This window comes from Pinus tabuliformis, chromosome 8, assembly GCF_031772625.1.
Source record: "Pinus tabuliformis cultivar Carrire ecotype Pingquan chromosome 8, CPIR1, whole genome shotgun sequence".
Taxonomy (NCBI): domain Eukaryota; kingdom Viridiplantae; phylum Streptophyta; class Pinopsida; order Pinales; family Pinaceae; genus Pinus; species Pinus tabuliformis.
In genome coordinates, this window is record NC_142294.1 from 1343650341 (window position 1) to 1343664233 (window position 13893).

Here is a 13893-nt window from a genome sequence, read left to right on the forward strand (position 1 = left end):
AATCGACACATACTCAGGTCATGACCTATTTCTTCATGACAAGGACAACGTTCGATACCCAATTAGTTAAAGGAACGAGGTATATCAAACCAGCCCGAAGAAACTTTTAAATTTAAGCTTTTATTCCAAAAGCCTTCTTGGGATGGACCAGACAGAGCCGCTTCCCGATGGGTTTGGCATCAAGATACGTCTTGATTTCATGCACTACTATGTTTGGGTCGATACCTGGAATTTCTTCATATGTCTAGGAAAAGACATCTCTGAACTCACGAAAAAGGGCTCAATAAATCTCAATTTCAGATGAAAAACAAGATGCTCTGATGTATAAATTTTCGACTATTCCTAGTTTAATCAAAATATTGAGAGGAATGATTTCTTCGATATTTGAAAGGTTATTTTGAGAGTCAATCTCATGAATGGAAACAAAATCTGTAAGGGTTCGAAAATATCAGGTAGGTACACACCATTGAGATTATCTTTAATGGTGTATGGGAAGGAGGAACAGTGATGAAGTTCATCCCACGACATGTCGTTTGATATCAGGATCTCCATGATTCTTTTGTCGACAGAGAATGTATGTGAGAAAGGATCAAAGGGTGTGCCACAATCTAGTGGTCGAACTACCCAATTGATCATATAAAAATTATGGGCCGAAAAATCTGAGTAGATGGCTTCATAATCTTGATCAATAGGGCTAAGCGACATTCGGTTGCCAACAATTTTGATGTCAGTTTCATCAAGTAAAATCCATGGATTGTCTAAGATCGTAGATGATGATATCATGTTGATATAAGAAACTGAAGGGGAGGAGCTGGGAAGGGGAGGGGGAGGGAGAGAAAAGGTTCCCATAAGCGATGAATCCTTCAATAAACCAACTCCAACATGTTGATAGGAATGTAGGGCTTCCCCTACAAGAGGGACACTTCCAGTAACATTAGAATCAGAGGCGAAAAAGGTGAGTTGATCTATGGCCATGATCCCACCTTTATGAGGAAAGGCGATCATTTGGAAGTAAGTTGAAATGATGACAACCATAGCATAAACCCATGTACGTCCCAGTAGAAGATTATAATCCAAAAGTCCATCAATAACTTCTACTTCAACAAAGATGGATTTTCCCCCTAATTCCACTTGGAGGGAATTCAGAATCCCACAAGGTTTGTATGTCCTTCCATCAAAGGATTTTAATGTGGTGGTTGATTGACTCAATTAGGGTGAACCAATCGCCTTCCAATAAGACAAGGACATGATGCAGGTCGAACCCCCCTTGTCCACAATAGAACGATGAATGTTCTTACAATGGACAATGACCTAAATCATAAAATCTAACTGAGCCTGAAGTTGAGGGTATAGTTTTCATGAGAGAAAACCACTAGGTTGGAATCTGACGTATCCACACATCCAATAGCTGATAACAAGGCATTATTTTGGGTGGGGTAGTTTTTCAACACCTCAAGAGTCAACATAGCTGAAGGATACTGAGCCAAGTCTTCAACTACATTGTAATTTTGAGCGGCTCTCGAACAAGGGTTGAAAGCATACTTATGGATAACACCCTTCGGAGGCTTGATAGTCAATTCTGTGGGAGCCAGAGGTGGAACAGGATTAGATGAAGGTGGTGTCAAACTAGCAAGTTGATCATTAGCCTAACTATTTGGTGGATTCGCATTACCATAGTCCTTATTCCGAGTGGCCACCATGACATCAGATTTCATAATTGAGGAGGAAAGCATCAAAATTGTGTTAGAGGAAGAGGAATCCTGGGAAACCATATGAGTCTCCTGATTGGGAAATAGGTCAATCAACATAGCGAGAGAAGTGGATGATTTAAGAAAATGATTCACTTTAGCGTGGTGCAGACAATCACGTGTAAAGTGATCCTCATTACAAATCAAGCATGGGTATCAAGGCTTTAGTTTCTCATGAGAAGACGAATTTGTTTGTTTATCCCGCGGTGATGAATATTTATTATTCTTACCTTTACCTTTATTCTTGCTTCCAAGTTGATGTTGGGACTTTCCTTTATCAGATGAAATGATATTTATCTCAAAAGAAGAAGCCACAGGAGGATGGGATGGAGAGTTTTTTGCAGGAGGGGTAAGCGTAATACCAAATGGTTCACTCACCGATTGCATGAGAAATAACTTGCTCTTCGGTCATGACTCCACTTTTGGTGACATATTTTGTTATGGGAGCTAACAGATATTTGACAAACCATTCCGCTAATAACTGATCAGGAACATAAATATTGACCAACTAGTGACGGTGCCCCCACTCATGAATGTGATCTGAGATGTTAGTAGAGTCTGATTGTTTAAAGTTAGTTAATAGTTTCATTCCAGTTTTGTATCTAATGGGAAACTGAAAATGTGTGAGGAAGGTATTGGCTAAAGTGTTGAAATCATGAAACAACACTCTAGGTAATTCAATATACCATTTAGATGTGGTACCCATAAGCATTCATTGGAAAAGTCGGAGTCGAATGGAATCATTTTTAAGTGAATTGGATGAAAATCATAGATGATACGTCATAACATGCGTCGACGGGTCTTCTCCAGGATTCCCACTGAACTTTTGGATATCATAAGGCAACTTAGTAGGAATAATCAGCCACCATGGCAAATGAGAAATGGGGTCATTAGTAAGCCGAGTTAAATCTGGAAATTCAAGAGTAGCCAAAAAGGAAATTGCCAATTAAATTTCGGAGGTAGATGACCTAGATAACAAGGGATAGCCTAGGCAACGTGCACTTGCATTCCTAGATAAGGAGGGTTCTGATAACAAGGAACATGATTACCATAATATGGAGGGTTCTAATAATCAACATACAAGTGATTTTGTTGCCTAGCCCCAGGATGGCGATAAATATGTTGAAATGGTTGGATTTAGATTTGTTAGCCTTGAAAAGGAACTTAATGTGATCCATACTATTTCCCAATAGGGGTTTGCATTTCGCCTTGGTAATGGTTCGACTGAGACTGCCAAATTTTAAGACTTTGACCTACCAAAACTTGAGGGAGTACCTTGCGCAAGTGATGGAGAAGGTGAGGGACCTTGTACAATTTGACTAATCGAGATCTAGGGGGAACCAAACATCATTGGAATAGGCTGTAAAGGTTTGCTCACATGTATCTATGCTTGTTGAGGTATTGAGGGATAGGTATGAATTTGTGATGAAGACGATATAGTTTGAATATTCGACGATTGATCCCAATATGAACCAGGTTGAACGGGTAAAGTAGGTTTCCAAACGCTGAAAGCCATTCCAGGATAAGGAGGACTATAACTAGGCAGGTTACCATATTGAGGTATACCAACAATAGGTTCCCCCCTGCCATGGGAGGAGGGGATGATGGAGGCAACTGCGATCCAAATGGAGGGTACTCGGCATAAGGACTGTTGGGCTATTGAAGGTAGATTTTCCCATTGATATAAGGGCCAACCTACTGCTCTATTGTAGGTTTGGATGGAGGAAGAGGAGAAGATTGTGTGGCATTCATAAGAGAAGTACCAGAAATTATTCCTAAATTGGATGACATGGGAGAGGTCCAAGGACTGGAAGCCACACCAGAAAAGGTACCAGATAATGACTGATAGCCAAGTGGGACAGATGGGCCACCATATAAATGAGCTTTTGGTGATGTTACAAAGATATATGATGATGCAACGATTCATGTCTCAACCATAGTGGCGGACGTAGGCTAGGAGTTTGAATCAGTTCCAGTCATGGTTAACAATCCCAATGAAGATTGCCACGAGAGGTCTGTGAGTAGGACCTGTAGTATACCTAGGGGGGATAATATCGGGTACAAAGGGAGGTTCCCAAGGGAATAATGTAATAATGGGACGGGCCATAGTAATAAATAAGGTGGTTAACCTGTATCATGTAAGGGGCCACAAGTAGTTAGCAATAATGTAATAAGCCCATGGTATTAGATAGATGGTATTGAGGGAACCATGGTAATGACCCATGGAATTGTATGTATGAGGCCTATATAGAGGCTAGAGACTCCGCATTGAGAGATGTCAAGGATTATTGTATGAACAGGCATATGGCTTGTGGAGTGTTCTCCTTTCTTAAGGAGTGAATGTATGGTGTTGCCCTACCTTAAGGGTTTGATATTAATAAAGAAGCATTTCTATCTATATTTAGATCTTGTTATTCTTGGGTATATTTGTATTATCTTATATTTTTGGATTAGATCTATAACAAGTGGTATCAGAGCTATAACAAGTGGTATCAGAGCACTTTCTTGGGCAAAACAGAGTATTTTTTTTAATTTTTTGCAGGAATTTTTTGGGCAGCGAGTTTTTAGATCATATCTGTATGTGCTGGTGCAAAATCTGTAGAATATAATTGCATATCTGATTTGTTGGTGAGAAAATACCCAATTTCAAAAAAAAAAATCAGTGGAATCGGATTCCGGATAAGGGAGATATCGCTAATTTAAAAATTAGCTGGGTTGCAGACATTTTTCAGGGCGACGAGTTTGTGGATCAGATTTGTATGTTCTGGTGAAAAATCTGCAGAATCTAATTGTATATCTGGGTTTTTTGTGAAAAAATACCCAATTTGAAAAAAAAAATCAGCCGAATCGGCTTCCGGATGAGAGAGATATCGCTGATTTAAAAATCAGTTGTGTTGCAGACAATTTTCAGGGCGGCGAGTTTGCAGATCAGATATGTACATTCTAGTGCAAAATATGTAGAATCTAATTGCAGATATATGTTTTTGGAAAAAAAAAACCCAATTTCAAAAAAAAAATCAGTCGAATCGGAGTTTCGATGAGGGAGATATCGCTGATTTAAAAACAACTTATTTTTTTAGAAATTTTTTGTGACGGTGGGACAAGTGCAGCACGAATCAGAAATTCTAGTACCTAGATCGGGATTTATATCACATGGGCAGATGCAAAATGGTTGTTCCATTTCCGAAAACAATTCATAATAGGGATTCTGACTAATATTGACGGAATTGTGGCCATTTCAAATTTTCGCCAAGCGCTTTGTTTTCAAAACCCTCTTCGTGGCGGTTCTATGTTTTACAGGAAAAGATAATGGTCCTACTATTGAAGAATTCATAAAAAATCAAAAGTCATTTTGTGCAAAACATTGGAAACTTTTCATAGTGACTAATATGGAAGATGAGGCTGTCAAATGGTTTAGATCAGTTGAGAGCAAGAAGTTGTACAACCTTTCAGATGAAGAATTTGAAAAAGTCCTTTTAGACAAATGGTATCATGCTAGAAAACAAGATAATGAGAAACATGTGGGGTTATTTTCTACTGGTATCTGCTTATTACAGGTTCATGGATATATTCAGAAGGAGAAGATCATTGTGTCTATAAATCCTAGTTGCAAGCAAAATCTCATAAATGTCAATTTGGCAAAAAAATTGCAAGTTCCAGCAAAACACATTGAAAACACACAGGTTGATAATGAGGATGTTCAAGTTTATAAAGATTTGAAGCTTTCTATGGATAAGTATGTGTTGCATTATGACTTTTATACTTCAAATATGTATAACATGGATGTCGTTTTGGGATACCCTTGGATGGAATCGGTGGGTACTATGAATATTAATGTGCAGAACAAATTCCTGAAGCTCTAGTATATAAAGAAGAAAATTACTTTATAGGATATTTCCATCAATAAACGGGTAGAGTCCAAGGAGGCTAAAGCAAAAAATGTTCCAAGGACTGACATATCAGATGATGAGCCATTGATGGTCGACAACCAAACACAAACATCAAACCAGGTACCAGAAAAACAGGTATAGTCTAAGGAGGCTGAAGCAGAAAATGTTACATCAGATGAGGACTCAGTGGTTGAAGTAATATTGGAAGATAAGAAACAACAACAAGCACCACAACATGTACCAGATACCGATCAGGCTCCATTAGGTGGTGAATTAAAGAATGATACACCGTTGGTTAACACTTCAGCATATCACCACCCACATCACCCCGCAAGAAAGTAACCAACAAGATGGCAAAGAATTAACCACAGGGAAAACAACCTCTACATGATAGATAGAGAGGGGCGACAATCCACCTACTATGCATCAAAACAGAAGAGCCGCCATGGTCAACCTCCATATCAAGCGAGCGAGGCACCAGCTAGATCAAGAGCTCACCTTTCTCTAGGATGGCTAGATGCACATGCATGGTACCAGTGGACTACTCCTTTGAGTAGATCTTATTATTTGTGTTCTTCCCATGTTTCAGGGACGAAACATGTTAAGGGGGGTGGAATGTAGTATACCTAGGGGGGATAATATGGGGTACAAAGGGAATAATGTAATAATGGGATGGGCCATAGTAATAAATAAGGTGGTTAACCCGTATCATGTAAGGGACCTCAAGTAGTTAGCAATAATGTAATAAGCCCATGGTATTAGATAGACGGTATTGAGGGAACCATGGTAATGACCCATGGTATTGTATGTATGAGGCCTATATAGAGGCTAGAGACTCCCCATTGAGAGATGTTAAGGATTATTGTATGAACATGCATATGGCTTGTGGAGTGTTCTCCTTCCTTAAGGAGTGAATGTATGGTGTTGCCCTACCTTAAGGGTTTGATATTAATAAAGAAGCATTTCTATCTATATTCAGATCTTGTTATTCTTGGGTATATTTGTATTATCTTATATTTTTTAATCAGATCTATAACAAGTGGTATCGGAGCTATAACAAGACCAAAGAATCAGGTAAATAAGATTGTGTCTAAGGTTGAGGAGACATAAGAGGATTAGTTTGATAAAAATGAATTCCTTCCCAATGAATGGGAGTAGAACGACAAGGCTCTTTTTGAGGGATCTCTTCAATACTCAGAAATCCGTGTGGAAGAGGTTTACCATAAGGCTCAAGATATATTGGTTTTTTTTAGAGAAAGGAAGATATGAGGAAGGTCCCAAAGACTCACGTAAAGATGACTGAGGCTCCTCAGGTTCAATAACCTCACAAAACAAATTTTTTGACTCAGGGAGATCATATTTAATGACCTTAGGTAACAAAGTTTCAAGGAATTATGTTTCAATTGTGTAAGTGTCACCAACAAGAATAGATGTAATCTTGGGTTCGAAACTCAGGGATAGATCATTCAGGCTAATCAATATCAGGAGAAGGGCCAGAAGTAGTCCCTGATGTTCTTGATTCGGTCATTTGCGTTTTAATATGCCTTGGACGATGGATAGGAGTAGCCTCTAGAGGAAGGGGAGGCTTATTTTGCATTCTACATGAACGACGAGGAGGGGGATTTTGTTATTCCACATTGGGCAAAAAATTTATTAGCACAAAAATAAATAAATCAAAAAGAGGGTAATCTAAGCATAAAGGATTATCAAGCAAGCGTGTACTGGAATATACACCTTGGGGAACCAAGGACTTAATGTACAAAAACCAATCTCCCTGAATGCTATGTTCAGTTTATCATGGTATATAAGGCAGAAAAATTAGTTACCTATGGAAGGGTAGCAACCTGTTGGGGACTCCAAAAATATATGCGATGGTACATGGGAGTGCAGTTTATAGTAGTTTTGTCTAATACGTAATTGTTCGATGAGAGTGTTCCCATATACTTTACGTGCATGGAGTGCCATCAGTATACCCGAAGGTACATGGAGTATGATCCTATACACTCACATACATGGAACACGATTTCACCCTTGGGATGCAACGCTGGAAAACAATGAAAAATCCTACGTTTAACAACATCGGAACACGTCTCTAGCCTAGACCTCTAAATGTTTGTGTTAATGTTACAATTTCTCCTTAGGTTGATTCAATAAATTTTACTGCTTATCTTTGATTATGTTTCAGTTTTAGGGCTCACCACGAATGTCACCTAAATATGCTAAAATGCAAATCTAGCATTACAAAATAGAAATCCTTTCTCTTTCAATAAAAATCTAGCTAAGTGTTTGGTCAATTTAGTGATGTCTAAATTGCAACTTTTAAATGTCAACCCGGGGCTCGTAAGCTGATGAAGTGAGGTGTACTATATGTACTTAGGTAACTGTTTTCTTAATCTTTTGTCATTTTTATCTTTTTAGTTTGTTTTTGATTGTATCTTTCCTAGATGTGATGTGATGGAGATGTAATAAAGCGAGTGAATGTGGGTGATTGTGATGATTTCTAAGTGATTTCTTGAAACTTAAAGAGTATTCTAAAAGGAAACTTGAACAATAACTGAAATAAACTCAAAGCTTAAAATCAAATAAAGGACTAATGGCATCGGCCCAGTATCTCTGCTGCTGATGAAAATGAAAATGAAATCTATATTAACTCAATGAAAAGCAAGAACAACTACTTTATACTACTTTACACTATTTTAACTCTTCATTAAAATCTAATCAATGTGAAATCTAAGTGAGACAAATCACACCATTTTAACCTTTGCTTAATCATGTAAGAACAATTATGAACAGGTCAGAAATGTGAGTCTTAAAGCAAAATAAACCAAGCTGCACTAAGTGATATTTTGGCTCTCAATAAAGATATTGGATTATGGAAAAAGAACCATCAATAGATGAACAACTTGATAACTACTGAGCAGAAAGTAAAGTGCAAGTTAAAGAAATGATACTAATGAAAATCAAACTGCAGAAAAATAAAGGTCAGCAGCCTAGACAAGATGATCACACATGCCACTAGTTGTACAAAGAAAAGAAAGAAAATTGTCCCGGGCTCGCCTAAGAAACCTGCATAACGCACTGATCAGTCATGAACAAAAGTGCAGAAATGTAAATCAGCAGAATTCAAAGTTTATGTACAGCTATTATACATGTTGAAAATGCAGCAATTAAAAGACATCTGTACAGCTATTATACATGAAACAAGAAAAAAAAGAAATGCTGGAAATTAAAAGTAAAACTACTGTACAGTGGCTGCCGCAAACAGGGGCCCTCTGCCTACTTTAGCCAATCCAAAAAGCAGTTACACGCTTAGAAACAGAACAGTCTTCTCATGTATTAATCATCAAAATGTCAAGTACAGTGGGGAGCTCAAAATTACAAAATGATTACAGCAATGACTAACTATCCAGCGTTCAAAGACGCTTTATTTATAACAGAGGAAAGCAAACTAACTTAACGAAAACTAAGCTATTCAAGCAGCTGTGTATAAACACGTAATCTCGCTGCATCCTCGGATTTAGGCAACGGTCGTTGTGGGCATTCAATCTTCTGTTAGATTCGTGTTTCCCACTGTCTTCGTGGCTGAGGAAGATGCCACCTGTTCTTCACGTGCTCCAAAACAGAACACGCAGAGCCGTGCCACCGCTAATGACTTCTGTTTGACCGTATTTGCCTCCTCGTTGACCACGGGTTTTTATGACCGGTTTGGGTGAGCTGGAAGGATACACACCATGTCCTTGGTTCCACGAACTTTCCCATGTGGCTCTTCTTCCCGGAGGACACCTAGAACATATCATTTAATAAAACAGCTGCGAAATCCGGGGTTGGCTGCGGAAACTGGGATCAGCTGCGAAAACCCTGTGTGAGCTGCGGAAACGCAGCACTTTGAACCAAAATTCTAAACCAACAACAGTCATTAGCATAATTAGCAAACCATGTAAAAAGTCCTAAAATACAATGATTTGAGCAATTTGATGGAGGGAATGAGTGGTAAAAGAAGGAAATGAATAGGAAAAGAGGCTGAGAGGATGTGTGAAGAAGTGCAGGTTTGAGGCTCAACATACCCCCACTGTGAAGGTGTTGCATGTCCTCATGCAACCAAAACTTTGTCATTGTTTTTCAATCCATGTGCTCAGATGCTTCTGCCAAAACATCTAGCCTTCTTCTCTTTCTCCTTGCTGCCAAAATTGTCCTTGGTTTTCTGACTAAACACCTGAATTTCAAATTGATCAATGCCCTGCTCAGCTTCTTACATTTTCTCTTCAATTTTCTATTCTTCTTCTGCCAGAGTCCTAAGTGAAGCATGGTATTGTCATGGACAATTTTGTCCACCTTGCTTTGTTCTTTCAATGCTTCGTTTTCTTGTTTAATATGCCGGTTCAGGACTTCTAGCTCAAACACCTCCTGTTTTAAAGATTGGACCTATTCATCAAGAGGCAATATAGTGCTTGGACCTGTAACTGATTGCTCCAAGGTCTCCAAATAATTGTATACCTCCTGCTGGTCAGGGTCAATTTCAAGTGTTCTTTTTGGGCTATGTTCAAAATCAAATTCTGTTTGAGGTTCTGGCTGAAAGGGGTTCTCTTCATGTGGAGGAGTGGTCTCAACACGTGGAGGACTTGACTCAAGGTCAAGCTGAGTTGGAGCCTTTTCAGGTGTACCTTCTCCCAAATCAATGAAATGTGATTGTTTTCCTTTAGTCACACTCATTTTTTCTTTAAGTCTACTGCTTCTTCTCACTTGTGCACTAATGCTCTTTTGCTGGGCACCCTGTTTTTCTTTCTGTTTCTTCTTTGAGAGGGCAGTAGCTTGAAGTTGTGCTAGTCTATCAGCCAAGGTTTGAGAGTCTTCTTCTACTGAAGGTTCAGGTGATGGATATGATTCTTGAACAATTGTTTTCCCTTTATCCTTTTTCTGTTTCTTGGTTTTATCTCCCTCTTCCTCTTCTTCTTGAGCAATTTCTTGAGTTTCTACTGTAGGAGGATCTTGGGCTGCAACATTTCTTTCTCTTCTCCTACTTCTTTTTGGGATTCTAGGGGAACTGCTAGAGGCTTCAGTCACCTCTTGGAAATGGTTTCTGATTAGAAACTTTTCCCATGTATCCTTGTTATTTTTCAATTGCTCTTCTATGAGAATTTTAATGAACCCGTGATGATACAAGTGGGGTTCAATATGGCCTACATTCTTTTGGACAGTGGAACTCATTTTCTTTAGGCTTGCTAACAGAAAGTGGGGTAAATTGAGGGCATGGCCTTCCATGAAATTCATCATAATCCTTGCATGGTACATATACATAATGCCAAAGCGGCCCTCACATGTGATAAACTTTTGAACAAGTAATAACAATGCAGTCCATTCCTCCTTAATTACATGCACAAGAATCCCTTTAGTGAATATTGAAGTGTCCATACCTAGGTTCTTAAGCATGTCTTTCCATCCCTAATCTTCCAGCCCTCTGTTCTTAAACCATCTATCTCCCTCTTGTGGTAAACTGGTTGCTGCTGCTATGGTGTTCTCTGTTATTGTGAATTTCAGGTCCCCTACTTCCACGGTGTGTCCATTGAAGGATCAAGCAAATGCTTTCGTTACCTCCTTATTATACCCTCTGAATTTTTGAATAAACTTCAACCACTTTGCTTTCTTTAATGCTTCCTTCGTCTGTGGATACCCTTCTAAATACTTCGGACCCTCAGGTTCAGCTCTAAGCAGCTTCCCCATCTTCGGCTCTCAACTTCGGCTGAAGCTTTGACTGTGTGTGGATGCTCAAGGAGGATGCTCACGGGAAAAACAGGTGGATTACGACTGTAAGTGGAGTAGCCGTAACGTAATGCAAGGCGTATTGCAAAACTGTAATCGGGGTTTGAAACATAGTTGTGGAGTTTGCGGTAGAAATGAGAGTGGAAATAGTGTGAGTACAAGGGAGTAGAACAAACACGAGAAATGAGTTCAACGCATGCGGAAATGGAGTGATAAGTGGACGGAATAATGGCCAAATCCTTTAGAGTCGGGTGGCTTACGCACACGTCTCAGCGTTGGCTGTGGAAATGATGGTAAGGAGAGCCGTGGTACATTGGGTTACGTCACGGAGGTACGGCCAATAAATGAAAGCGTAGCCCCATTTCGAGTTTGAATTAAGAGTGATTATGGAACCGTTAGAAAGGTATGAGGTGGATTATCGTGGAGGAGGAATGGGATGATCTTGCCAAATCATTGCATTTAGTGGCTCTTTCCACGATTTAATAACTATGCATAAAATGACATTAAATTGTTGTTTGGAAAAGATTTTGATCATACCTTCATAAGTTCGCCATTTGTTGATTAAGGTTGCTGACCCACTATTGATTTTTGATCTTGCAGATGCCTCATATCCTTGCTATTCTTGGTGATGATGATACCTCTGACTGTGACTTTTGAAAACAGAGTGCTGCTGTAGAGACAGAGTGTGCTGGCTGCGGAATCATTTCGAGCTGCGGAAACTGGTGCGAGCTGCGGAAACGGTTCCCAGCTGCGGAAACTAAGACAACTCCCCTTTTTGCTGCACAAATTTAGTTAGAAAAACAACTAACTGAATGAAATAGTCCTGAGAGGGACTTTTATTAATGGAATGGAATGAAATGGAAATGGAATGGAGTGAAGTGGAATGGAGATGAAGATGAGATGGAGGTGAAGATGGAAATGACAAGTGAGGTGGAGTGAAGATGGAGAGAAAGAGATTTTTTTTGGAAAATATAGAGTGTCAGGTGTCCCTGATTTTCACTCCATATTTTCTGTATAAGACCGCCAATCTGAGATTGGTTTTCAGGCTTATACACATTTTTTTTTTTTTCTTTTTTTTTTTTTTAGAAAGAAACAAAGACTAGGCTGATGGAGGAGAAGAATTCTTCTCCACCAGTCTCATTGCAGAATTCTCTTGAAACATTTTGACAAAGTCCTCTTTTGAGAGTGGCTTATGATAAATTTTCAATCGGTGGCCATTCACAATGAGAGGAGTTTGAAACTCATCAATAGTCTTGACTCGAACTGCTCCATTGCTAAAGACTTCATCAATCTCATATGGCCCAAGCCAATGAGTTTGAAATTTTCCTTTGAAGTCTTTAAACTTTGAATCAAACAGTAACGCCCAATCTCCCTTTTGAAACTTCTTCTCTTCGATATATCTGTCATGCCACGTAGTTCTTTGGTGCTGAACTAGATCGGTCCTTAAAATTGCATCTTGTCTTATTTCATCTAGCTCATTCAGCTGCTCCATTCTGTGCTTTTGGGCTTCTGATAGACTCATCCCCAACTGAACTGCCATCTTGAAGGTCTTGACTTGGAACTCAATGGGGAGCAAGACTTCTTTCCCATAAACAAGTTCATAGGGAAAATGTCCTGTTGTGTTCCTCCATGTAGTTCTATAGGCCAATAAGGCTTCAAGAAGCCTTTCTGCCCAATCTCTTCTGTGGAGATGAACAGTTTTGGTGATGATGCTCTCAAGAACTTTGTTTGTGGATTCCACTTGACCATTTGCTTGCGGATGGTATGGAGTAGATTTTCTATGCTTGATTTTGTATTCTTCCATCAGCTTCTCCATCAAGTTAGAGGTAAATTGACTTCCCTGATCTGTCACAATTTCTCTTGGGACACCAAAACGAGTAAAAATATCCTCAAAAAGAAATTGAACAACTGAATTTTCAGTGGCAGAAGGCAATGCCTTGGCTTCTACCCATTTAGTAATATAATCAGTGCAAACCAATATATACTTCTTTTGTTTAGATGGTGGATTAATAGGTCCAACAAAATCTAAAGCCCATTTCTCAAAGGGTTCGATGAGTACCTGTGGCTGTAATGGCATTTCATTTGAAAGGGTTGGTCTCCCAACTCTTTGGCAGCTGTCACACCTTCTAACATATTGTTTTGCATCTTTGAAGAGAGAAGGCCAATAATATCCTAAAGAAAGGATTTTATAGGCTGTCCTCTTGTCAGCAAAGTGTCCACCACACGGTTCATCATGACATGCCTTAAGGATGTCAGGCATTTCATCTTCCCGAACACATCTTCTGATCACACAATCTAGCCCTGTTTTGAACAATTCATTAGAAATCCATGAATACTATGAATTCTCCTGAATGATTTTCCTTTTCTCATTAGGAAATAAGTGTGGAGGTAGCTTCCCTGTAACCAAATAGTTAGCAATATCTGCATACCAAGGAGTTTTAGTAGTTACTGCAAACAGATATTCATCTGGAAACTTATCCTCTACGGGAGAATCTTCG